Below are 27,525 nucleotides of genomic sequence, written 5' to 3'. Positions count from 1 at the left end.
TATAAAGCTTTGATCATAATAACTGCTTCATACTGAAGTGTTTACCAATACCAGCAAGGATTTCCAAATTAAACAATTCAGACGGATTGTTATGGCAGCAATTAGGTTTGCTCCCTCATTAATAAGCATTTTAAGTTTTAATATGTTCATCTCTTGTCATATTGTTTTTCCTCCATACAACAGAGGCATCTGAGTTAACCTCTTCTACTAATTTATATATTGATCTTATCACTTATATTTCAGGATGACTTTGATGACTTTTTTGGTTTTGTTTGGATATTTGTGTTCTTTGCAATGCTCTGGCTATTATTCCATTACTGACAGAAAAGCTTAAAATGCTCAGATTACTACTTACAATTTCCACACATTGGCCATCAAATTCATGACTCTCTCAGTGTCCACCCATGCTGGAAATATTGCACTGTAGTGATTGGTACTTGGTGACTTGGTTCTCCCCCACTTGAACATTCCAAGGAGAGAGCTTCACAGTCATTGGAGAGCTTTCCAAAGATGGTCTTGTGAGCTTCTCTCCAAGCTTACCACTGACTAGAGTCTGAGCCTGTTTTCCACCATCAAATGCAAACCATGTTAATAACAATCCTTACCTTATATCTCTTCAAGAACATCGAAGGATTTTAGCCTTTTTCTCAGTTTATAAGTATTCAGGCTCTCAAACAAAACAGTGGTGATAAATTCATGAAGTTGGGCTGTTGTTCCCTGAATATTGCAAAACCAATGATTTCTCCCCATAATATTTTAGTCTCAAGAAGAGAACAAATATAGTACGTCACATTCTAAATTGGTCCCGAAATTTGTTCTCCACACATAAGGAAACATGATACAGTAGGAAGTGAGAAGTCATTATTGCAATGTAAATAACGAGAGATGGCATTTTCCTTTCAGGAATGGTAAAACAGTAAAAGCAGTCTTTTCCTGCCAGCTAAGGCTTGAGGGTCGCTCAGTACACTGTGTCACTTCAGCCAAGTCACTTAACCTTCATGGTCTTTAGTTTTCCTGAGATATAAAATGGGGTATAAACTCGATGACCTCTGTTGGCCCATTTGGCTCTTTCGCTCTCTGATTTGCTAGCAATTCACAAGATGAAGGTCACTTTCCTTTTGCCGAGTGTTGCTAATTGGGTTGCAGAAAATTAGTGCAGAGTGTTGGAGCCACTCATAAGTAGTTAATGTCTAAATGCTCCCCTGGGCAATCCTGCAAGGATTTGGGGGTTCAGAAGCTGAAGCGTCCTTCTATATATCTGAGGGATCCCCAGAACTTGGAGGGAGGGTTAGAATATAGTCATATTTTGTCAGAAGGTTTATTATTAAAAATGGTCTGGCTAGCATTCTGAAAGATTTCTGAGCTTCCAGAAGAACTATTTGCACACAGATTATTGATTTCAGGGTCAGCTCTCTGAATTTGCAGGAAATAACTGCTCGGCTTTTCGAGCTTATTTATTGTACTGATTGCCTTGGTTGTAAAAGTACAAAAAGTACAAAAAAGCAATGGAATCAGGAAGAGGAGACTAGAGAACATATGTATTGCTATACAATGGGAAATACACAGAATCAAAAGTATGATTTTGAAGAATCTTGAAAATAACAAACAAATGCTCAAAATATTAAGCTAACCAAAATAATCTAGATGAAGGAATTTATAATAGGCTCTTAATTTTGAAAAGGAGCATAAAATATTAATAGGATTTGTGTCTGCACGGCAAGGATTATAGCTGCATTCTATATTCTTTACAATTTTCCATAGTATGTTAATATTATTCACAAGTCTATATAACTTTTATAAGATGGACAATTAAATGTATTGGGAATTCAGCATCCCTTGGGACTGTTTGTTCTATTTCCTCAGTTTGGGACATAGTACTCAGGTCAAAAAGACTCCATTGGTGGTATTTTATTCTACCAAATAAACATTTCTAGATAAAGTGAAAAAAACTGATTCTGAAAGATGAAAGTCTCTGTCATTTTTCCTGAAATTGACCTCCCAAATTATTTGACCATGTTGTGTGTCTGTGTTAGATCTAATATCTCCTGTTGTTTGCACAGGCAAGATAAAACACTATGTGAAAATAAATGTAGTTGAGGGTACAGGAGGCCTTCTGAGAACTAAAGAATGGATAAGTAGTTGTCTGCACGTGAGCTTGCCTTTTCAGTCAAAGCAAGGGTTCTACAGTGGACTTCCAGTGTCTTCTTTGCTTCTGTTTCTTTTTGGGTCCCATGGAGACTGGTTAAGAGTTTCAAGTCTGGATCCTTCTCTGTCATTTAGTACTCGCTCAGTGACCTTGAGTGAGTTGCTCTGTTACCTTTCTGTGCCACAGTTACCTTCTTTTTATGGTGGGGTAAAAGTATTACCTACCTCCCAGGGTTGATGAGAGAGTCCCCCCATAAAGTGCTCAGGATCGTGTGTCGCTCAAAGTTAAGTGCTTAGCACATATTAGCTATTATCATTATCATCATCATCTTATTATTATCATTAAGTATAAAACTTATGTAACTACACTGACTCTTTACCTCATTATGTCCTGAATTAATATAGGTGCTGTTTCCTTGATATGTTGTATTCTAATATCGCCTACCCGTAAACTTTGGACATTGATACTGGTACATTTACGTAAACCAATTATTTCTGGGTCTTTTTCCTACATACCTATAGAATCAAGGTCCCTGAGATGCAAAATACAGATTTATATAAATAATATACGTAATTGAAAAAGTACAACTCCCAGAATGTAACCATAAATTCCATTTGATTTTGTATTCCTATGTCTCTGTAAAATATATTCAGTAGAAGTTTTTGCCCTATTACTGGAGGGAAAACTCCAACAAGTTCATTGCTATTGGGTAATAGGAAGGCCTAAGGTCACTTTACATACAAAATACAGTCTTGATTCAGAAAACAGGCTGCCTAGTCCAATGTATTAGTCAACATTCAATCTTCATTTGGTCCTCTTCTCCAGCTGAGGCACAGTTTCTGTGGGCCAGTTGCTTGTGGGAGTCAAGTCTCACCACCTTCTCTATCTTCACTTTGGCTTCTCTCTCCTTCCTTCCGCCTCTAGGACTATTGCTTTCAACCTTATCAGAGTCAAAATAAGGTGGACAGGAGCAATATAAGGGCATGAAGGCAGCTCTTTCTTAAGTGATAACATCACAATCTACTTTGTTCTTTCCTGTCCTACCAGGATGTTTTCTTCCATGAATGCTTCCATAGGTTCTTTGGAAGATCCCCTCTGATGACCACTTCTGCCAAGACTTGAGAAAAGAGTTCCATCCATCCAGCTGCAGCAACCCACTCTGCCTGTGGTTTTGTGGTGGACCCCTCCATGTGGCCTCTTTCCATTCTCTTCCCCCCCTCCACTTCTCCCCCTCAAGAAGAAGTCAAAACAACCCTAGGCCTGCTTATACTCCATGTATTCCTATATCTAATCCACAGAAAACACTACAGATTTGTTCTGATGAACTTTGAAAGCCAGGTTGATTCCAACACTCGAGGTACGCTGCCAGAGCAGTTAGTCATTCCATTTCTCCTTCTGTAGACTTTATCGGAAGAAGTCAGATGTCAGTTCTCTGTGGTCCCACACACACCCACCCGCCACATACACACACCCTGTGGTCATCACACATTATACCCTCCACACAGGCCCCTTGCAAAGCCCCTCACTAGGTTTTAGTTACAGGGTACAATTTTCTCCAGAGAAAACTAACTTCCACATAGACTTTTCTTCACAGCTGTCCACTTCTTCCTTGTTTTAGACTTTCACACAGAGTGGGGCTACAGTAACCATGCTGCGGCCTCCTCGGGCCTTCTGCTCAGGTTCCTCCTGGGGGCATGTTTCCACTTCCTCCGATGCCTATTATCTTTAACACCTTGACATCTCATCCACAGCATCGTATTTTAAATCCATTTTTTTCTAATGAGACGGGTAGGACTTTCACATACAGTTTAAAAATATTTTAGAAATGCTTCAGTAATTTTATACAACATATACTCCATCAATATTCAAAGCTAAAAATAACTAAGGCCACATGGAAACTATTGCAATTTAAACTTTGGGGAAGAGTTGCAGATTTAAAGACGAAAAAATGCCCTGCAATGAAGTGGAACAAATACTACTGAGCATCATTGGGAAGTGTTTTTTTTTTTTAATGCTGACTCTATAATTGAATTCTAAGATTAAGAAAAGAAAAGAACACTTATATTCCAATGAAGTAAAATGACCTTTTAGCTACACAGTCTGAAGTTTCACTAATGGATTTAGCTCCATCCGAAAGAAAAGTTCCATTTCATTTTCTGCCTATCATCCACAAATATAATAGATTATAATGCTAAAGGGGAATTAATCGTGTGACAGTGGAAATGAGTTTGCATAAAATTCATTTACTTGAAAATAGAAGCACTCATATTTACCAAATTTGCAGTTAGCTAAGAAGTGATACAGTAACAGCAGAGTTAAGCCATCGAACAAAGGGCACCACTAAACTTAACTGGAAACAGCATTTATGTAGTGGCTGAAATAGAAAGATTGGAAATGTGAACAACGGTACTGTAATGTTTTCTGTTGGGATTAATACATGTAAATGTTAGACTATTATATTTTAGTTTGTACGTGTAAACAAAATGCACTTTAAATTGTACACATGCCTCAGTACTTGAGAAATAGGCTTCCAAATTCTCATTAAGGTCGTTTTTAGATGGAAGAAGTATGATGTTTCCAAAAGGTTTTTTCACCCATGATAATGAGAAAGATACTGTTTTGAGCATGTAAATGTGCATTTTTTCCTTTCTCTGAACATCTGCTACTTTTTTTTTTTATTATTATTACACGATCAAACCAATTGATGCTCATTTTGAACAAGGAAGATTTATGTTGTTTACACTGTGTCAAAGACGAATTTATTCAGTGAGTTTTCGCTGATAAATATAACATCTTATTTAGTTTTACTGAGATATGTGTATTAGGAAAAAAACAATCTAGTTATCATTGATCTGGTAAAATGGCTCTATTGGTTTGCAATATTCCTAATTTGAGAGGGAAATGAGCTTCATATGAAATTGGTTATTTAAAAGAAACAAGTATCAAATTGCTGTGGCCCCGGAAGCCAGGATTAATTTGTAACCCAAGAAAAGTATTTTATAAAATTTAACTCTTTACTGTTCAAATCCATAGTTCCGAATTAAGTTTCATACGCCATGGTAAGCAGTTGTTTCGTGTGTATTAATCAAGTAAAGGCAAGAAAGATTATTTAAAGGTTAGCAGAAATTGAAATTTTGTATCAGAGAGGAGATTCAAAACATCTGCTAGTTTTTCTTCTTAGATAGTTTTCATATTTGTAAAATGAGATGATTTATTCTCTTCCTAATAAAGAATGCCATATTTTCCTATACTAGGGACAATGTTTTTGATTGCTCTTTCGGTCAGGGTCTATCAGGAGATAGAAAGCACACTTTAATTTGGATAGAGAAAGTTTAACATAAAGAATTCACAACTATAGCAGAGAATTAGAATAACTAATAATAAGAAGAATCTTAGATATAAAAGATAACAATTATTTCCTCTGGGGCTGAAATGGAGCACTTAAGGAGTGTTTCCTCCTTCCCACATCCAAGCCTGGCATCCACATCTTGTAAGAGTGGGCAAAGCCATGGCAATAGGTTGGCGGAGAAGTTGTTCTGGTGCCTAACTGTTGGAACTTGCTGGAAATATGTCCTCTGGAAATTATGGGAAATCCACCCTTTGTTTACAGGAAGGTGTATCCCCAGAGCACTCTGCTCCAAAACCATCTGAAAGGTGTGTCAGGGGAAGCTACTAGTGATGAGTGGTGTTGGGCGTCATACCTTCAGGATCTGGACCCTGGAAAAGCAACCATGTACGCAGTTCCTGGGTACTAGAGAAATAACTTGTGCTGAAGAAGTTGGACACTGGGGAAGACACATACACTGCAGAAGCTGGAGGCTAGGGACACTCCATGTCTTGCAGGAACATGGTGCATAGGAAGCTGTGCCTGTGGTAGAAGGTGGGTGGATGGGTAGCCATTCATGCTTCAGGAGTCAGCTGAGCAAGCGCACAAGAACCAGGAGGGAAAACCCTTCCTCCCGCAGTCTCTGTAGTGCCCCGTACTCGCAGAGCTTAACATCTTCCCTACTGACAGTAGAAAAAACAATTAAAAGGCTCACCTCCATTTTCTGAGAGCAGTTACTGAAGGATGTATTTGGAGCTGTGAGGCAATACATTGATAACTGGCACAAATAAAATTAATAGAAAAACATGCCTATAGTTTTATGATTCTGAATTAGGCCTGTTGTGCTGGTCTCCAGGGGTGTATGCCTTGGGGCAAACCTATTGCCCTGGCCCCTGTCTTATCTGGGCTCCTGCCTAAAAACCTCTATTCCATTCAAAGTAAATTGGGGTATGTAACCAGGAGTGTTAGCCAACCAGAACTGACATAGACATTTGGACTACCTAATATCCTCCTTTGGAGAGGTGTTTCTTTTCTCTTTCTCATCAATTTCTTGGGTTTAAATCTGATTTACAGTTATGAGGTGATTCCTTTCTGCTTTGGTTTATTTATTTGTAGAAGGGCAGTAATATTGGCATCCGTATCGTTGTTTTGCAGTCCTAAGGCTTACATGAGTTAATTAATTCAAGCTAGCTATTTATCACCATACTCAGCATGTACCAAGTGCTCTATAAATATTATCTATTATACTAATATAAGTGTTTGTTGCTAAATTAGTTATTGTTGTTATTGCTCTTGGCCTAAAAAGCTGCTGGCTTTATGAAGTCTCTACCAGGAGCTCTGTACGTTGTAAATTATTAGCATCCCAAACACTATGACCACCCTGTCTTATTGTCCAATCTAGTAGTAAACCATCCTTCTTAATTTAAATAAAATATAGGAAAAAGTTGAAAAAGGATAGTGGAAAAATACTGGCTTTGTGGCCCAAATACTTGGCTTCTGAACTGGGCTTCTTTAATTATTAGTTGTGTGATTGATCTTTGTTAAATTATTTAACCTCAGTTTTCTCCTTCAAAAAAATATATATAGCTATATTCAGATGCATTGTTTACACACACACACACACACACACACACACACACACACACACACACACGTGCCTTAAGGCGCGTAAATAAGATGAGGTACATAAAGCATCATTCCTAGAGAAGTAAAGATAATTCAACACATCCTACTTTTATGATAAAGCAAAACTTCCCGTAGACACAAGGCTGTCTCAGGCTTCACCCACGTGGTGGAGGGGTATTTCTATGCCCAGGTTGCTGTTGAACTCTAGGACAATTGAGGAAATGCACACAAAGGAACAGGAGCTCTAGTCTGGGAAATAGAAAGTCTAGAAGCACAATTGCTGGGTTTCTCTAGTTCAAAATCCAGTTATGGAATGAGTAAGCCATGGGAGTAAAAGGCACAGTATAGGGGACTAGTCAGTGATACTGTCACAGCCTTGTGTGGTGACAAATGGCAGCTACGTTTGTGGTGAGCACAGCATAATGTACAAACTTGTCAAATCACTCTGTTGTACACCTGAAACTAGTGTAACATTGTGCGTCAACTATACTTCAAACAAACAAACAAAACCAGAACTTTCACACCTGTGATACTCTAGCCACTGAGAGACATTGTTCTTCTTCATACCACCCTATCAAGTCTCCACACCAAGGCTTCATTGAGTCTGGGTAACAAAACACGTCCCTTCTTTTCACACAAATTTGACCTCATTCTTTGAAAATTAAATAGGCTGGGCTCAGTAAATGAAAGGAATCTCGTGATTTTTTTGGATCTGTTTTTCATTTGTCAGGGTCTCCACTTCCATCTCTGCCTAAGACATTCAGGAGAAAAAATGATGTGGGGGCGCCTGGGTGGCACAGTTGTTAAGCGTCTGCCTTCGGCTCAGGGCGTGATCCCGGCGTTATGGGATCGAGCCCCACATCAGGCTCCTCTGCTGGGAGCCTGCTTCTTCCTCTCCCACTCCCCCTGCTTGTGTTCCCTCTCTTGCTGGCACTCTCTCTCTGTCAAATAAATAAAATCTTAAAAAAAAAAATGATGTGATCATGTAGTGGTTTTGTTTTATTTTGTTTTGTTTTCTGATCCTGAACCAATAAAATGGTTGTGGAATTATTTTTATCCCATCCTTCATGTATTAAAATAATAGCTACAGTCTGTCTGGTAATACTAATAGGGAAACTCTGTGAAAAAATTATATATTCCTTTAAAAAAAGAGTGATTTGGAATTAAGAGGGAACAGAGAATAAGGAACCCAAAGCTGAAATGCTGAAAATAAAATGTGATAAAAATATTTGCAACTCTATTAATGATAATAATTTCTATTGGTTACCTGGCATATATGCTAGGTTATAATTTACTTTAATATTTAAGAATACGCATGGGTATATTCTAGAAAAGGTTGAAATCGACTGAGTATGCCCAGGCTCACCCAGAATTCTGCTCTCAGCTACTGAATGGATATAAGTACAGAGGATCAATTGAAAATCAAGGGTAGAGCTCTCGTTGCTTTCAAGTGGAGGGTCTAAATTTTACAGGTCACAAAATTTAAGGGTGCAAAAATGTGATTTTATGTACTTGTCTGTTTCAAGCCCCGATTCTGCCTTATGGCAGCCAACACTATCGTTGCTAGTTCCCCATAAACTCTATGTTAGTTAGAACTCAGTCCATTCAGAATCATCCCTACTTCTCCACTCTAGGTGGCACTTCAGTTCTGGAGGGCTTATGTCCTTTTCTGGAATATGTGGACTTGTTTCTCATTGAGCCTTTGATCTGACTATGTATAAAATCATCTGGCCCTAGGTCATAATATTATGGCATCTCCTGATTCTTTTTCTTCCAGGTGAGGACCATGTAGTCAATGTCATTTTCTGTTGCAGTATCACTTGTCATGTTCCAAACCCCTTTTAGATTCATTAGCATCCTCTCTTTCTCTCTATCTCCCTCCCACCCCTCTCTCACTCCTTTCCGCCCTCCTAAGATCTACATAATTCATGATGTACAGAAATATTTAGCTTTTCTCCCATATCATTCTCTGCTGCAGGAAGCTTTTGGGTTGAGACAACCTTGGACAATCATGTTCCTGATATTCCTCAGGATCTCCTCCACATGATGATGTATGTGCTAGTATAGTATGGGTGTCCCCAGGTACCTGTTGTCCCCAGGGACTCCAGATAAGATGCTGGGCACAGATCTCCTCTATTTTCTGTTTCACCAACATATCTGGAGCAAAAGAGTGGACAGGGTCAAGGACTTTTTTCCTTTTCCCCAAAAACCCTCTCTTGCTTATTTTCTCAACTCTTTTCTCTTTTTATACTTAGGTCATTAATTTAAAAATATATATAAATTAAAGCATTTTATGGCTTTTCCTTTTGGCATACAAACTCCTCCCTGAGACAAGATAAGGTTCTAAGCCAACCTATTAAATATATTATAACCTCTGTATGCCTCTCATCTTAATCATTCTCCTTGATCACAAACTCTAAATTTTCAGCACTCCTCTAAAACCTGCCCCACTGCAATGAGCACTGGGTGTTATACACAAATAATGAATCATGGAACACTAGACCAAAAACTAATGATGTACTGTATGATGACTAACATAACAAAATAAAAAAATAAAATAAACAAATAAAAATAGAAACTGACCCACTGAAACAAATCGAATACTCGGGTATAGTTGGGGAGAATCAAATGGGACTAGTAGGCCATGATTTAGAGAGTACATATTTATTAATAGAGCCCAATACTGCATTAATGTCAGCAGCTACCTCAAATATTGGCTTATTAAAATTTTGGAGAACTAGCACCTATACATTTTTCATGTAAATTGTTTCTCTACTCCTACATATGCTATTGAATATTAGAACCAAAGCCCAGACCAGAATATTAATTGTTAGGTTGCCCACCATGATATCTTTTAAAAACTTTGGAAAATATGAATCGGTCAACTAATACATTTTCTGTTTCACATAACTTGGTGTCACCTGTGAATGTAAGGAAGTTACCATTTATGTTTATATCCAAATCATTGTTTAAAATTTTAAACAGGGCTAGGCCACGTGTTGCAAAACTCCAGTTATAGACAGAATCAGGTATGGTTGACTGAGACATTTCAGCTCAATCTAACTATTAAAATTCCGCTCATATTTTATCATCTTTTCAACAGAGATATCAATGTTGACTTTTAAAAATGCTTTCTGAAATTAAGAATAAACTGTATTATCAAGAACTGTTGGGGTGCCTGGGTGACTCAATTGGTTAAGCAACTTCCTTCAGCTCAGGTCATGATCCCAGAGTCCTGGGATCGAGCCCCACATTGGGCTCCCTGTTTGGCAGGGAGCCTGCTTCTCTCTCTCCCCTACTGCTCGTGCTCTCTCTCTCTTGCTATCTCTCGCTCAAAAAAATAAATAAAATCTTAAACAAAAAGAACTGTTATCAAGAGAGATAACAAAATGAAAAAATTGCAAACTTTTTTGTTTGTTTTATGATTATGCTGAATGTCCTCTGTAACAGTGGTTCTCACCTGAGGGTGATTCTGCTATCCCCAGAGCCAGCAAAATCTGAGGAGGTTTTGGATTGCTAGGATTTGTTGGGGGTGTCACTGGCATCTAGTGGATAGAGGCAATTGCTACGGCTAAGCATACTTTAATATGCAGGACACTTCCCACAACCAAAGGCTACCCAGCCCAAAATATCAATAATGCCACTGTTGAGAAAACCTGCTCTACACATTGCTCTTTTTTTTTTTTTTGTATTTCAATTTTATTTTATTTTATTTTATTTTTGATTTTTTATTATATTATGTTAGTCACCATACAGTACATCCCCGGTTTCCGATGTAAGGCTCGATGATTCATTAGTTGTGTATAACACCCAGTGCACCATGCAATACGTGCCCTCCTTACTACCCATCACCGGTCTATCCCATTCCCCCACCCCCCTCCCCTCTGAGGCCCTCAGTTTGTTTCTCATAGTCCATAGTCTCTCATGTTTCATTCCCCCTTCTGATTACCCCCCCTTTCTTTATCCCTTTCTTCCCCTACCGATCCTCCTAGTTCTTATGTTCCATAGATGAGAGAAATCATATGATAGTTGTCTTTCTCTGCTTGACTAGTTCTTATGTCCCATAGATGAGAGAAATCATATGATAGTTGTCTTTCTCTGCTTGCTCTTTAATGCTTATGCTCATTACTTCTTTTTTTTAAGTGCTCATTACTTTTAAAGAGGTGTTTTTCTTTCCCCAATTACAGAGATCTGCATAATTCATGGTTTTAGTCTCTCCTTCAACTCCATTGACAAGAAAACCCTAATGCTAAAATCTCATTACTTCTCAAACTGTATTCTAATTCAAAAGATACTATTCATTGCTCTGAGAAGTAAGCATATCAAGATCATTTGCTTTATTGTAGATTCACAAAACATATTATTATTTCAAAACCTGAGGCATCTGGTAATAAAAAAAATACTTTAAATGTTATTTAAGAAAATAGGCTTATTTTGATAAAAGATGGTGTTGTCCTCAGCACATCTACTTACTCAATGATCTCTGTCTCTCAACAATTTTAGTAACATTATTTTGATTAGCCTATTTAGTAAAGTCTAGAAGCACATACTCATGTTAATTAAGTGCTGAAATTAAAAGTTGTTCTTGAATTAGTTATGATAAGGCTAATTGCCTTAGCAAATGACCCCCGGAATCCTCATGTCTTAACACAGTAAAAGTTTATTGTTGGTTTATGTCACTGCCTAATGCAGTAGGCAGGCACGGATGGTGAGAACTCTCCGCCATGTAGTCATTCAAGGGTACGGTCACCTTCAACCTCAAATGCATTTATCTTCAACACATGGTTTCAGGGTCATTTTAGAAGGGGAGGTAATGTGGTGAGGGCACACTAGGTCCATAAGCACCTTAGATCACAGATCACTTTGTCTTACACCCGTCGGCCAAAACTTGTCAAAAGGGGACTAGGAAATGCCACTGCGGTCTGAGCACTACTTCCCATCAATGACACTATGCTATGAAAGAGCACAGCAATTCTTGGATAGTCAGCTCTTCATTTCTGCTCTAATGAAGAAGAGCGTTTTTTTTTTTTTGTTGTTTTTGACAGAACTCTGCATAGGAAGAGAATTATAGTTACTTAGAAGGAAAATATGGACAAGGTATTTGAGGCAAAGAGTAGGATGTTGGGCGCATATTGAAAAACAAAAACAGAACAAGAAAACCTTCAAAGTTCTAAAGACTTTCTTTTGTCTTATATAGATTATTAGGATGAATTTGCTTATTCAAGTTGGGGGTAGATGCTGGGACAGTGTATGATTCCGAATGGTGGAGAAGAGAGAAAACTGACATTCTAGGAAAATGTTTGGGTATTAGAGGAATAAGGAGGCCTGATAAAGATTTAAGGGAGAACAAAGAAGGAAAACACTAGGGGAGGCCACGACTGCATATCTAAAATGTACTAACTGATTTTATCACAAATGCAAAGCCCATCTTTTCCAGTCAGTTCCCTCTTTCCCCAAAGACCCCTTTAACCAAATGCCTTAAATAGAAGCACAAAATACAGCACACATTCAAAAGGAAAATTTTAGTATTGGAGCTGGGGAATGGTGTGGGATTTTATTCAGTCTGGCCAGTCTCTTCCTCACCAGGCCATCCCAGGCAACCTTACAGGGAGAATCAAGGTAGAAGCTTTGAGACTCACTGGTCTGTATTAAGTAATGAAGACTTTGTTCTCACATCAGCAAGACACAGTGTGAGAAAGAATAAATTAAGTCTAGGGGAAGGAGACAGCAGTGATTTAAATTGTGTTCTTTACCAGACTATTATCAAATATTTTGATTGAACTGGCTGGTCAAGCTCAACTTGAACTCAACTACTGTGACTTCCACTGAGTTGATCAGCTGTTATAATTGACCTCATTGACAGATTGGTTGACTTAATACAGATAAATCTTTTAAAGGCAGTATCATTCTGTCTGGTCACATTCCTCATTCAAATACACTTTGAAACATGTTCTGCTTCAGTCGGTAAAGCTTTTTTGTTGTTGTTAAATTGTCATGTAGGTATGCAAAATAAATGTCATCCAGCTGTTTTATGACTTCCCCAGACACTCAGGTATCTGGGTGACAAGTATAGCAAACATCTAGCAGGTGGTGTGAGCAGCCTGAAGCAGGTCTTGTATTCTCAACCTGGAGATAATCCAAACTTTCTAGTTTGTGAAAGAAGGAAGCGCTCTGGTCCACATCTGCTGTCTTAGAGCCATGATTAACAAATGAAATGTGTCTACACGGTGATATGTGTGTGTGTGTGTGTGTGTGTGTGTGTGTGAGAGAGAGAGAGAGAGAGAGAGAGAGAGAGAGAGTTGGCAGGGGGAGGGGAGTTGTAACTTGTTTTTTTTCCCCCATGTACAGGCATATCTTAGAGACATTGTGGGTTCTGTTCCAAATCACTGCAATAAGGCAAATATTGTAATAAAGCAAGTCAAATGATTTTTTTATTTCTTAGTGCATATAAAAGTTATATAGCACTACACTGTAGTCTATTAAATGTACAACATTATGTCTAAAAATATACATACCTTAATTAAAAATAACTTACTGTAAAAAATGCTGTTACCTAAGCTTTCAGCAAGTTGTAATATTTTTGCTGTGGAGACTCTTGCCTCAATGCTGATGGCTGCTGACTGATCAAGGTGGAGGTTGCTGAAGTTGGGATAGCTGTGACAATTTTTTAAAATGAAGTTTGCGTATCGATTGGCTCTTCCTTTCGTGGTAGATTTTTCTGTAGTATATGACACTGTTTGATAACACTTACCCACAGAAGAATTTCTTTCAAAATTGGTGTCATCCTCTCAAACCCTGCTGCTGCTTTATCAACTAAGTTGATGTAACATTCTAAATCCTTTGTTGTCATTTCAACAATCTTTGCAGTGTTTTAGCAGTAGATTCTATCTCAAGAAAACACTTTCTTTGCTCATCCATAAGAAGCAAATCCTCACCTATTAAAATTTTATATAAGATCGCAGCAGTTCAGTCCCATCTCCAGGCTCCATTTCTTTTTTCTTTTTTTTTTTAGATATATTTTATTTTATTTTATTTTAAGATTTTATTTATTTATTTGACAGAGAGAGAGACAGCCAGTGAGAGAGGGAACACAAGCAGGGGGAGTGGGAGAGGAAGAAGCAGGCTTCCCGTGGAGGAGCCTGACGCGGGGCTCGATCCCAAAACTCCGGGATCACGCCCTGAGCCAAAGGCAGACGCTTAACAACTGAGCCACCCAGGCGCCAGGCTCCATTTCTAATTCTAGTTCTCTTGCTATTTCTACCACATCTGCAGTTACTTCCTCCACTGAAGTCTTGAGCTCCTCAAAGTCATCCATGAGGGCTGGAATCAACTTCAGAATTCTATACGGTTGATATTTTGACCTCTTCCCATGAATCATTAGTGTTCTTAATGATATCTGGAATGGTGACTCCTTTCTAGAAGTTCTTTAATTGACTTTTCCCAGATCAGAGGAATCACTATTTATGGCAGCTGTAGCCTCATGAGAAATGTATTTCTTAAATAGGAAGACTTGAAAGTTGAAATGACTCCTTGATCCATGGGCTGCAGAATGGATGTTGTCTTAGCAGGCATGACAACATTCATCTCATTGTACATTTCCATCAGAGCTTTTGGGTGGCTAGGTATATTGTCAATGAGCAGTCATATTTTGAAAGTCATCTTTTTTTCTGAGCAGTGGGTCTCAATAGTGGGCTTAGAGTATTCAGTGAACCATGTTGTAAACAGATGTGCTGTCATCTAGGCTTTGCTATTCCATTTGTTGAGCATAGACAGAGTAGATTTCACATAATTCTGAAGGGCCCTAGGATTTTTTGAATGGTAGACGAGCATTGGCTTTAACTGAAAGTCATTAGCTACATTAGCCCCTAAGAGAGTCAGGCTGTTCTTTGAAGCTTTGAAGCTAGGGACTCACTTCTCTGCTCAAGCTGTGAAAATGTTCGATGGCATCTTCTTCTAGTATAAGGCTGTTTCATCCACACTGAAAATCTGTTACTTAGTGTAGCCACTTTCATGAATTGTCTTAGCTGGATCATCTGGAGAACTTGCTGCAACTTCTCCATCAGCACGTGTTGCTTCCTTCATCCTGCACTTTGATGTCATGGAGAGGGCTTCTTTCCTCAAACTTCATGACCCACCCTCTGCCAGCTTCCAACTTTTCTTCTGCAACTTCCCCACCACTCTCGGCCTTCATAGAAATGAAGAGAATTAAGGCCTTGCTCTGGATTAGGCTTTGGCTTAAGAGACTGTTGTGACTGGGTTGATCTTCTATCCACATCACTCAACCTTTTTCCATATCAGCAATAAGTCTGTTTCACTTTTTTCTTTGTTTTTAAGGATTTTATTTATTTATTTGAGAGAGAGAGCACAAGCAGGGAGAGTAGCAGAGGGAGAGAGAGAAGCAGGCTCCCCACTGATGTGGGCTTGATCCCAGGACACGGGATCATGACCTGAGCCTAAATTGAGCTACCCAGGCACCCCCCGTTTCACTTTCTTGTTTTTCATGCGTTCACTGAAGTAGCACTTTTAATTTCCTTCAATAACTTCATTTGCATTTACAACTTGGCTAACTGGTGCAAGAGTCCAAGCTTTCAGCCTGTCTTGGCTTTCAGCATGCTTTCCTCACTAAGCTTAATCATTTCTAGCTGTTCATTTAAAGTGAGAGATGTGAGAGATGTGTGACTCTTCCTTTCACTTGAACACTTAGAGACCATTGCAGGGTTATTAACTGAACTAATTTTAATATTGTTGTGTCTTAGGGAATAGAGAGCCCCCAAAAAAGAGAGAAAGATGGGAAATGGCTAGTCAGTGGAGCAGTCAGAACACACAATACTTAACCTGTTTTTTGTTGTCTCATGTGGGTGCGGTTTGCAGAACCTTCAAACAATTGCAATGGTAACATCAAAGACCCCTAATCATAGATCACCATAACAAATATAATAATAATGAAAAGTTTGAAATATTGGGTTAATCACTAGAATGTGACAAGAGACACACAGTGAACAACTGCTATTAGAAGAATGGGACCAACAGAGTTGCTTGATGCAGGGTTGCCACAAATCTTCAATTTGTAAAAAACACAAAATCTGCCAAGTGCAATAAAATGAGGTACGCCTGTACGGAAAAAGAGGCCTAAACAGAGCCAGGACCAAGCCCATATAATTTCATACTTCAGTGTTGTCTCTGTCTTTTTCTTCTTCTTTTTTTTTTTTTTAACTAAATCTCTTTTTGTGTCCCTTGGTTAAAAAAAAATGTGTAGTTCATAACTGTAAAGGTCTTCTTGCAGCATCTAAGTTAAAGGAAGTCTTATTTCAATAGAGAAATTATCTTATTAAAACAATTCTGGCGAAAATATTTTTACCTCCCTTAACCTTCATGCCCATGCCTGCAATATGGACATGTGAAGATAGTTCTCATCTTGAAATTAGTTAGAATTTCAAAGTAGCTTTTTCGCCAAGGTTCAATTTATATGCTTCTTGGTGTTTACAGCAAGTGAATCCTTCAAAAATTCTTTAAGGCAATACTTAGCATGAGTCATATTTTCTGAGATTGGCATATTCATTCAAGGCATCTCTTCATGATATCACAAAGACTTATGATACCCAGTGTTACAAATATTTAGGCAAAATAAGTGTGAGCTTGCTTGAAAGATTATAGCTCAAATATTTAGCTTCATGGTTATGTAAGTTCCTATTATATCTATTTTTAAATATGTGTATATACTCACACACATATAATCCTGATGCATTTACTAGAGTATAGTTAGAATGTCAACATATTTTAATAAGTTTCTGCCCTGTCACTGAGTTTGCAAGAAATTATTTTTAATGTATTACCATTTTTAACAGACTCCAGATTGTTGGCTGCCCTTCTTGCCATGTGGATTTAACCAATTTAGCAGTCGGTGTTGAATGTGTTCCATATTTAAAAAAATAATGCTTACCAAGAAGGAGTATGGAAAGCCGCTTACATAAGGATTTAGGTAGATGCTTAGCAATCAAAGCGAAGCTGTGCTTTTTGGTGCTTGTCCTATAAAGGTCATTCATGATGATCATTTCCCAGAATCCTTAAGGTTTAGGCGAGGGTTTTGTTGTTGTTTCTTAACGTACAGAGATTAAAAAAAAAAAAGATTGGGAATGATAATTTTCTTGAAATAAGAATCTATGCATCCTATACTCGAGCTTACTTCAGTTTTTTATTGTATCGCCTTTGAAACCGAGATTTGAAAAAGTCTAGGTAAATTTTGGAGTAATTACTATTTCTGGAATTCATGTGGTAAGCTATTTTTCATTTTCCTTCCCTCTCTGTCTCTATCTCTGTCTCTGTCTCTCTCTATATATACATACGTAGGTGTGTGTGTGTGTGTGTGTGTGTGTGTGTGTGTGTGTGTGTGTAAAACCTCTGCTATCTGAGAACTGGCTTTTCTTCTGTTTTGTTCATTCAGGCTGCATCTTAGACATACATACTCAGGGATATACATTGACTTCCCTTTAAGAAACTTGTCTGCCCACTCCCACACTCAACCTAGGCCCTATTTCTCTCACTCCCCATTCCCATCTCTGGAAATCTGTGTCTACTGATCACCCAGGGCTCAGCAGCTTTCAGTTGGAATATATACACATTGCTTAGTTTGAAAGCGTTCCCTTGCTATTTATGAATCACAGCTATTGTCCTGTTAATTAAACACAATTACCATAATATCTCCTATTTCCTGAAACTTATGTCTAGTAAACTTCTTGAAAATTATCTGGGATTGGCTGAGTAGTTTCAGATGGAAAATGGGAAGCAGGAATGGGATGTCACATTAGGAGAGGTCCCAGTTTCTATAGCACTCCCCCCAGATCAGGCCCATTCAAACCTCAGATGGAGGTGTGCTGGGAGCTGGTTACACACGCTGAAGTCCAAGGTGATGCAGCATGTGTGGGAGACATGTGCTATTCCATTTCCTCTCCCTTCTCTCTCCAGAGTTCCGCATAATCAAATTCAGGGAGCAATAGCAGAATTCCAATGGGGTATTTAAAAAAAATTTTTTTTAAGTTTTGAGTATAGTTGGCAGACATTGTTATATTAGTTTCAGGTGTACAGCACAGAGATTCAACTTCTCTATATATTATGCTATGCTCACCACAAATGTAGCTACCATCTGTCATTATACAATAGTATTACGGTATCATTGACTGCATTCCCTATGCTGTGCCTGTTATTCCCATGACTTATTCACTCCATAATGGAAACCTGTATCTCCACTCCCCTTCACCCATTTTGCCCACCCTCCTCCTCCCTAACAATCACAGTTTGTTCTGCGTATTTATATGTCTGATTATGCTTTTTGTTTGTTTATCATTTGTTTTATTTTTTTTAGACTCCACATATGAGTGGAGTCTAAAAATCCTGTGGTATGTGCCTTTTTCAGTCTGACTTATTTCACTTAGCATAATACAGGACCATCCATGTTGTTGCAAATGGGAAGATCTCATCCTTTCTTATGGCTGAATAATATTCTATTATCTGTATCTCAGTCTGTATCTATGTCACATTTTCCTTATCCATTTGTCTATCAGTGGACACTTAGGTTGCTTCCATATCTTGGCTATTGTAAATAATGTTATAATAGGGGCGCCTGGGTGGCTCAGTCGTTAAGCGTCTGCCTTCGGCTCAGGGCGTGATCCCGGCGTTCTGGGATCGAGCCCCACATCAGGCTCCTCTGCTGGGAGCCTGCTTCTTCTTCTCCCACTCCCCCTGCTTGTGTTCCCTCTCTCGCTGGCTGTCTCTCTCTCTGTCAAATAAATAAATAAAATCTTTAAAAAAATAAATAAAATGAATAAATAAATAATGTTACAAAAACACAGGGGTGCGTATATTTGAATTAGCATTTTCATTTTCCTTGGGTAGACACCCAGTGCTAGAATTTTTGGATTACATGGTATTTCTTTTTTTTTTTCCCTTACTTTTCTCTTTTTTGTGTTTTTTTTTAATTTAAATTCAATTAGCCAACATATAGTGCATCATTAGTTTCAGATGTAGTGTTTAAAGATTCATCAGTTGCATGTAACACCCAGTGCTCATCACATCCTGTGACTCCTTAATGCTATTTTTAATTTTTCGAGTAACCTCCATACTGTTTTCCATGGCGGCTGTACCGACTTATATTCCCACCAACAGTACACAACAGTTCCTTTTTCTCCGATCCTCGCCAACATTCATTTCTTGTCTTTTTGATTTTAGCCATTCTGACTGGTGTAAGGTAATATCTCATTGTGCTTTTGATTTACATTTTCCTGATGGCCAGTGGTGTTGAGCATCTTTTCATGTGTCTGTTGGCCATCTGTATGTCTTTTTTGGAAAAAATGTCTATTCAGGTCCTCTGCCCATTTTTGAATTGGATATTTTTAAGGATTCATTTCAGCATTGAGGAAGTGGCTCATGACTTTTACCTTAAATTGTACATTGGAGCAATATATTTGGTCTCAATAAAAATCTATCTTTAAGCAGTTGATGAAGGTTACTGACATTTACAACATGATAGTATTTATCAAGCTAAAAAAATAGATACAAAATTAATCACTTAAGAAAATCACAGTCTAGTCTCTAGACTAAATTTTTTCAAGTACCTCCAACTTGTTCTGTAAAATGTGTCTTATAGATGTTAATTATTGACTACCGTGACCTATAAGAGTGTATACTATAAACATCAGTTTCACGGTACCACAATTTGATTTTTAACATCAACAAAACACTCAAGGGAAAATGCAAGTTTTGTGCAAAACATCAGGTGTGGCTAAACATCGTACTAGGTGCTTGGGCCAACACAGAAAACACATTAGGGAAGACTACAGCTCATTTCAAATACATGAGATAGAAGTAGTGCGTGGCTGTCTACTTTCTGTGGCAACAGCACAGTTTTAAGATCATAATAACAGACAGGAGCACAAGGAAGATAAAAAGTTAACCTTTAGAAATTCCATGGAATAGCACTGAAATGTCAAACAATAAGAAAAAGCAATAACAGAAGTTTTAAAAAATATTTTCATTAAGAGTAATTATATATTATTTATTAAATTGCATGAAGTTCCATCTGTATGCCCAATCCTGTGTTAGGTTTGGAAATACAGAGATTCTTACAGTCTAACAGGATAGACATATGACCAGTTACTCCTCCCTGGGAGTGATGAGGCAGGCTCTTTGAAGGAGGGGAACTGCCTCTTCAAGTAAGCATAGGGATTTTCTAGACAAATGAGGCAACTCTGAAGAAAAACAAATTGGAAAGTTGTAGGTGAGGAAGAACATGAGATATTCTGGAAGCTGCACTCCTATCAGCTGAAAGGTAGACTTCTAAAGAAGTAATTACAAAACACCAAGGCCTGGTATGCCATGTGTATCTTCCATGATTAGAGCTTATCCTGTAACAATGGATCAATGGTACCGAAGGTTTCATTTCATCATTTAAAAGAGTTTACTTGGCTAGCTGCTGTTTTTGTTTTTGTCTTTCTTTATCATGTTTCCCCAAATCAAGTGGTCTCATGAATCATAACAGACATGCAAATGAGGAAAAACATATTGAACATTTTTCTCCTAAAAATGTCATTTGTAGTGTGAAGTTTCCACAAAAAAAGGGAGGGGGCACCTGGGTGGCTCAGTTGGTAAAGCGTCTGCCTTTGGCTCAGGTCATGATCCAAGGGTCCTGGGATTGAGCCTGGAGTCAGGCTCCCTGCTCAGCCGGGAGCCTGCTTCTCCCTCTTCCACTCCCCCGGCCTGTGTGCTTACTCTCTTTCTCTGTCAAATAATTAAATAAAATCTTGAAAAAAAAATAATAAAGCTCCCAAGTGATAGGTCACATAGAGAGGAGCAGCGTTTTGGATGGGACAGGGCTATGCAGTGAGAGATGAGCTAAGTGAAGGCTAGAAAACTCTAGTGACCTGCCCAATAGACCTGGCAGGTCCTTCTCCAGAGGCAGAAAAGAAAATCAACATCAGCTCTCCCAGCCTTGGTTATTTTGCCTGCGTGGAGTCGAGTTCATTGATAATAGAGGGAAGTTCCAAGCTTTCCAGAGGCTGAGAAGAGCAGGAAGAGGCATCTTCAGTTCTGGAGAGGCCAAAGCACACTCCTCTATGTGCAGCTGCCACATCTTTTGATTTCAGAAGATAACAATTTCTACTAAGAGGAAAATAAAATCTAAAATTGTAGAAAGACAGGAAATGATGATGACACGGTCTTTTGTTGATTTTCAGGTGGTTAATTATCAGTTGAATTAATGGTCATTTATCTTTTCCCTGCTTAGAAATTATTCAGTTCCAATTTTGAGAAGTTAAAGTCAGAAATGTTTTTCTGAAGTGGAAAATGGAGAGGAGGAGAGCTAATTATCAAAGCGTAGACAGAAAAGAGATTTAGCAAATCAGCTAGCATTGTTTATAGAAGTATTAAATAGAAGACTTTGTTAGCTTTCATGAACCAAGTATTGAATGTTTAATTCTTATACAGATATTTGGCAAACTTACTTTTAGACTATTAGTCTGTCAATAGTTTTACTTGCTTTTGAGAAAATAGGGCAATTATGATATAACTATGCAGATTGTCCCCAACTTACGATGGGTCAACTTTCAACTTTATGATGGTACAAAGATGATGCAGATTCAGTAAACATCATACTTGAATTTTGAATTTTGATCTTTTCCTGGGCTAGTGATATACATTGTGATACTCTCTTGTGATACTGGGTAGTAACAGTGAACCGCAGCTCCCAGTCAGCCACTCACAGGTGTAAACTGCTGATACTCTTACCACCATTCTTTTCTTTCTTTTTTTTTTTTAATTATGTTATGTTAGTCACCATACAGTACATCGTTAGTTTTTGATGTAATGTTCCGTGATTCATTGTTTGCGTATAACACCCAGTGCTCCATGCAATACGTGCCCTCCTTACTACCCATCACCGGCCTAGCCCAATCCACCACCCCCCTCCCCTCTGAAACCCTCAGTTTGTTTCCCAGAGTCCATAGTCTCTCGTGGTTCATTCCCTCTTCTGTTTACCCCCCCTTCATTCTTCCCTTCCTTCTCCTACTGATCTCCCTGCTATTCTTTATGTTCCACAAATGAGCGAAACCATATGATAATTCTCTTTCTCTGCTTGGCTTATTTCACTTAGCATAATCTCCTCCAGTCCTGTCCATGTTGCTTCAAATGTGTAATCGTTCTTTCTGATGGCTGAGTAATATTCCATTGTATATATGGACCACATCTTCTTAATCCAGTCATCTGTTGAAGGGCATCTTGGCTCCTTCCACAATTTAGCTCATCTTAACCTCACAATCCCTTGAAGTAACTTATGTGATTAGCCATGTATTACAGATGAGAGAACTGCTATAACTTGATTACTTTCCTTGCATTTCTACTTAATAAATGAAGAATAACAGCCATGACAAAGAAACTGCTCACTTATGCTCTCCTGTCATATACCTTACTCTCATTTATATACAGACCCTCCTACGAAGAGTCTAGAGACCTGCCTTGGGTATAGAAAGAGTAGATTGCCTGAAGTGAAGGGAGTGCCTACTTGGAAATTTGTTTTTGTTTAAATGACATAAAAATTGTTGACTTTTGGGGCACCTGGGGGGCTCAGTCGTTAAGCGTCTGCCTTCAGCTCAGGGCATGATCCCAGAGTCCTGGGATCAAGCCCCATATCAGGCTCCTCCGCTGGGAGCCTGCTTCTTCCTCTCCCACTCCCCCTGCTTGTGTTCCCTCTCTTGCTGGCTGTCTTTTTCTCTGTCAAGTAAATAAATAAAATCTTTAAAAAAATTGTTGACATTTATCTGGAAGCAAGAAAACCAGATTTACCTCTCTCTGTGTAGGTGGATGAACTAAACTCTCCCTCAGCTTCTCTCTATCTCTGAGCTGTTACTTAAGGAACAGCAGCAACAGACAAAAGATGCGTTTCTAGGTGCTCAGGGACTTTTGTTGAATCATCAAATGACTCAGGACAATTGTAATGTTTGGTATTGCTAAACAAATTGTGCATTAGTGTAGCATTTGTACAATCCCTCAAGATGATATGTGCTCCTTTTGGTAATGTATGAAAATCAAAGTTATTTTAGATATGTTAATGTGAGCATTACACTGGAAGACACTAGAGAACGAACCCTTACTTCCCAGGCAATGTATTTTAAGAACAAATGGTAGTATTTTCAGTAACAAGTAAATTATGCTGTACCTGTGAAAAAGAGTACAACAAATATACCTAAGCTGTTAGATAATTATAGAAATATATATAGTGTTTCTCTCTCAGGTTAAAAAGTTTAACAGAAAATTTGAAAAAGATGTAGAGGTAAGCAATTAAGAATGGATTTACTCCTGGGGTGCCTGGATGGCTCAGGGGGTTAAGCATCTGACTATTGATTTTTGCTCAGGTCATGATCTCAGGCTTATGAGATCAAGCCCTGTGTCCATGGAGTCTACTTAATATTCTCTCTCTCCCTCTACCCATTTCCCCCGCTCACCCCCACTTGCGAACTCTCTCTCTGTCAAAAAAAAAATAAAAGAATGGATTACTACTTCTTAAAAATGTCAACAACAGGGGCGCCTGGGTGGCACAGCGGTTGGGCATCTGCCTTCGGCTCAGGGCGTGATCCCGGTGTTATGGGATCGAGCTCCTCTGCTATGAGCCTGCTTCTTCCTCTCCCACTCCCCCTGCTTGTGTTCTCTCTCTCGCTGGCTGTCTCTATCTCTGTCAAATAAATAAAAATAAAAAAATCTTTAAAAAAAAATGTCAACAATTCTTACTATGTTCACAGGGAGATGTTAGGCCAACTTGAACTATAAAACTCAACATTATTTTTATTATTTGATTTGTACATTTTAGAATCCAGGGAAACATTGGTTTCTATTTGTTGAATATCAAGACAAATGTTTGAGAGCTTATTGTTTTGAATCTTTAAGCTAAATAAAGATCAGACGAAGAGCCCATACAGTCCTTCTAGAAGGATGCACAGATTTGTCCAACACTGATTTGAAAGCAGACTGTCTTTTAAGGAAAGCTTTATGATTGCTGCAGAGCAGGGAGAACATTTGTCTGGTGTATGTATTCATGCAACTGAAATTGAACTCATTCAAATTGTAAGACTGATAATATATTTGCAATACATTTTGAACATTGCCTTTCAAAGATAAAAGGGTGAACAGCACAATCACTTTTTAGACCTTTAATTTTGGGCACCGTGCACTGAAATGTTTCTCTGATTCACTTATTGCTCGAGGCTCTGTTCTGACACGTGTTTCATTTGCTTTCTAAGTGCATTAATTAGTGGCATCTGAATCTCTTTCTTAGCACTAATATTAAAAAAAAATCCTAATACTTACCAGTTTGGTTTATAACTTTCAACATACAGCAAAAAAAAATCGTAAGGTTTTCTGCAGGCCCACAAGGCAGCTGGTGAACAGATAGATGAATGCTCTTTGAACAAAATCAAAAGATCTGAATTTACTAAGCCTCTTCATCCAATTATACATTTCACAATTATAGTTGATTATTTAAATTTCTAGATTCTAAATATATGTTTCAGTTTTACTCAAGTATTTTGATATATTCCATTCTTACTCTTACTCTTCTAACTTTTATTAAATGTTTCCTTTGTTTTGTGAATAATTTATATATGCATTTGTTTTTCACCAAATAGTTACTGAGTGTCTATCTTACTCTGTGGCAGGCTGCTGAGCTTTAACTGACGTGGGTCCCTCCCTCTTGAAGCTTGCTGTCTGGTAAGGGAGACAACCATTAATCAAATCATTGCACAGTTTGAAGTTGCTACTTTCATAAATGCTGTGAGCTAGAGGAACATGGGATGATTCGAGCATGTAGCGGGAGATCTCATCTTGTTGGGGTAGAGTGGGGTGGTTAAGGAAACGTTCTCTGAAGAAAAGCAGAATGGTTAGAGATCTGAAAGAGAGATGAACTAGAACAGGTGTGTATAAACTGTGTCCTGGCAAGCAGCACAGTCTGTGCAAAGACACTGGAATGGTTGGAAGCAGAGCTGGTCCTGGGAAGGGCAGAGCCAAGAACAGTAAGAGAAGCAGCGGCCTCCTGCTGAAGAGGATGGAGAGGCCAGTTAACAGGCATGTACAGTTCCCAGTGGTTTTTCATTATTCTGTGAACTAGGAGGCCTTTGAAAGTTTTTAAGCTGAAGAGTAATACGTGATTTGAGGTTTGAAGAGGATCATTCCAATTGCTCTGTGCAGAAGGATTGGAGCTGGGCAAGATTGATGTGGAAATCGAGTGGGGGGATCTTGTTACTCCTGGGCTGCAGATGACTTTAGCTTGTGTCAAGATGGTGATGGTGGCAACAGGGACAAGTGGGTATATCCTAATAATGATCAGAAAATAAAAGGAACTTGGTGATGAATTGAAAATATAAATGAGATATCTATAACCAATTTTCTGAGGTCTATTCTCAGTGCAGCCTGACTCAGGATTCAATGTCTGGTTGTTGAAAAAAAGTAAATTAAAACAAAAACATCATTTACTTAAAATGTTCTCATGCATTAAAAATGGATGAATAATGTATATGCTTAGTAGTTCTACCCAGCTTAATCAATGCATTAATATCAATATTCTGCAAAGAAATGGAGAACTGGCCTTTGCAGATGGCACTAGCAAATTCTGTCTCCTTTGTGGAAAACAGTCTGCCTCTGACTGGTGTCTTGCTTTATTTGGCTTGGCCTTTCCCCTTAGCCCGAGACTGTGGAATTGACAGCAAATGTGACCTTCATACAGGCTTGTTAAAAAATCTGTTCAAGAGAAATTGTATTCTGTTCAGAGAAGGACAGTGCCATTTTACTCAGGTGTGGATTAGGTGATAGTAAATCATGTTGTAATAATGTTGAAAGCTACATCATCACCTTGGACTCATAAAAGAGAAATTATTTCTCATAGACTATACAAATGTGCACAAGCAGCTACGTGTGGCAGATTTGCTTCACACCATTTCAGGTCTTTATGTTTTCTTTCAAGTTGTTGAGGCTAGATAAGCATTTTTTGTTTATATAAGATTTATCATTTTTCTGACTGATATCCAAGGACTTCCCTAAGTCACAGAATTAGTTTTCCAGGAAAATCTAGTCATTCTGATACAAAAATCTTTCGACTGAGAAGTTAGAGGAAAGCCTCTTCCAGTTGCCTTCCGTTCCCCTCCCCCTCCCTTCCTCCCCCTCCTCTTCCCCTCCCCCCTCCCCTTCCCCCTCCCCTTCCCCCTCCCCTTTCCCTTCCTTTCCTTTCTGTTTTAAAGAGTGACCACTTTTCTTGATAATGATTCCTTTGGTAATGACTCTTTCACACCCACATCATTTTTTTCCATTAGAATATCTATTGACTTTTTTCAAACTATATCCAGAATCCAGGCAATTCTCACCACCTCCACCATTACAGCTCTCATCTAAATCAACATCATCTCCATCCTATGTTATTGCAATGACCTTCTGGCTAGTCTTCTGGCTTTTAAGCTTGTCCCAGGGTTATAGTCTCCCCACAGTAGTCAGCGACCCCTGAAGAATGTCACCTGTATCATAACACTCCTATAAGTAAATGGTTCTTTGGCTGCCCATCTCAGAATAAGGGCTATGTTCCTATCATAGTCCTTAGGACACTGCATTGTTACTGCCCTTGAGCTCACTCCCTGACCTCATCTACTGCTCTCATCCTCTCCAGGGACATCCTGCCCTCCTTGTTGTCTCTCAGACATTCCAAGCATCCTCCCACATTAAGACCTCTTTGTTGCTATTTTTAAGTGCCTGAATGTTCTGCTTCCAGATATTGTGATTTGTTCCTTCACTTTCTTCAGGAATGTACTCAATCACTGTCTGATCAGAAAGGCCTTTTCTGACCACTTTATCCAAAGTAGCACCTTTCATATCATTCTCAATTACTTTTTTCCTGCCTTAATTTTCTTCATGGTACATGTCAACGTCCTAATATATATGTGTGTTTACCTACCTCTTCATTTCTTTTTTCTACTAGAATGTAAGCCCTATAATAGTTGGGACTTTGACTTTTGTTCAGCCTAGCATCCCCAGCATTTACAATAGTGCCTCATATCTAGCAGGTGCTCAATTACTTTTGGGTTAAGGGATAAATATTGCTATAGTTCACATTTTCTGGAAGGCAAAAGACTGATTGTTCCCTGAGACTCCAGAAGGAATGCGTCTCTGTCCACACTCTGATTTTAGGATGTCTGACCTCCAGATCCATAGGAAAATACATTTGTGTTGCTTTAAGTCACGAAATTTATGATAGCTTGTTTCAGCAGCAATAAAACACTAATAAGCTTCCAGAGCTATCTAAGATGTAGCCTCATAATCCTTTTTAACTCAGTGCTTCAGGTATGTACGGATTAAAATTGGCATATGTGGTAGTCAGTAGTATTGTTCACTAACTATTTCTGGATTTTCT

The 27,525-nt window shown here is 38.5% G+C and overlaps 1 protein-coding gene across 8 annotated transcripts in view; it reads left to right on the top strand.

Annotated features, from left to right (window-relative positions):
- Nucleotides 1-27,525, top strand: part of INPP4B (inositol polyphosphate-4-phosphatase type II B) — a 745,035-nt gene that overhangs the window by 266,258 nt on the left and 451,252 nt on the right. For 6 of the 8 annotated variants that reach the window (XM_087866479.1, XM_087866478.1, XM_087866473.1 and 3 more), the window contains one exon: nt 24,791-24,842. The exons of the other annotated variants lie outside the window; for them this stretch is intronic. The gene's annotated coding sequence lies outside the window, so the exon portion shown is untranslated. The remainder of the gene's footprint in view (nt 1-24,790; nt 24,843-27,525) is intronic. 8 annotated transcript variants of the gene reach the window in all.

The sequence above is a fragment of the Ursus americanus genome, chromosome 13, assembly GCF_024610735.1.
Source record: "Ursus americanus isolate L20-20 chromosome 13, mUrsAme1.1.p, whole genome shotgun sequence".
In the NCBI taxonomy this organism is placed as follows: Eukaryota; Metazoa; Chordata; class Mammalia; order Carnivora; family Ursidae; genus Ursus; species Ursus americanus.
This window is presented reverse-complemented; position numbering and strand designations above follow the sequence as displayed.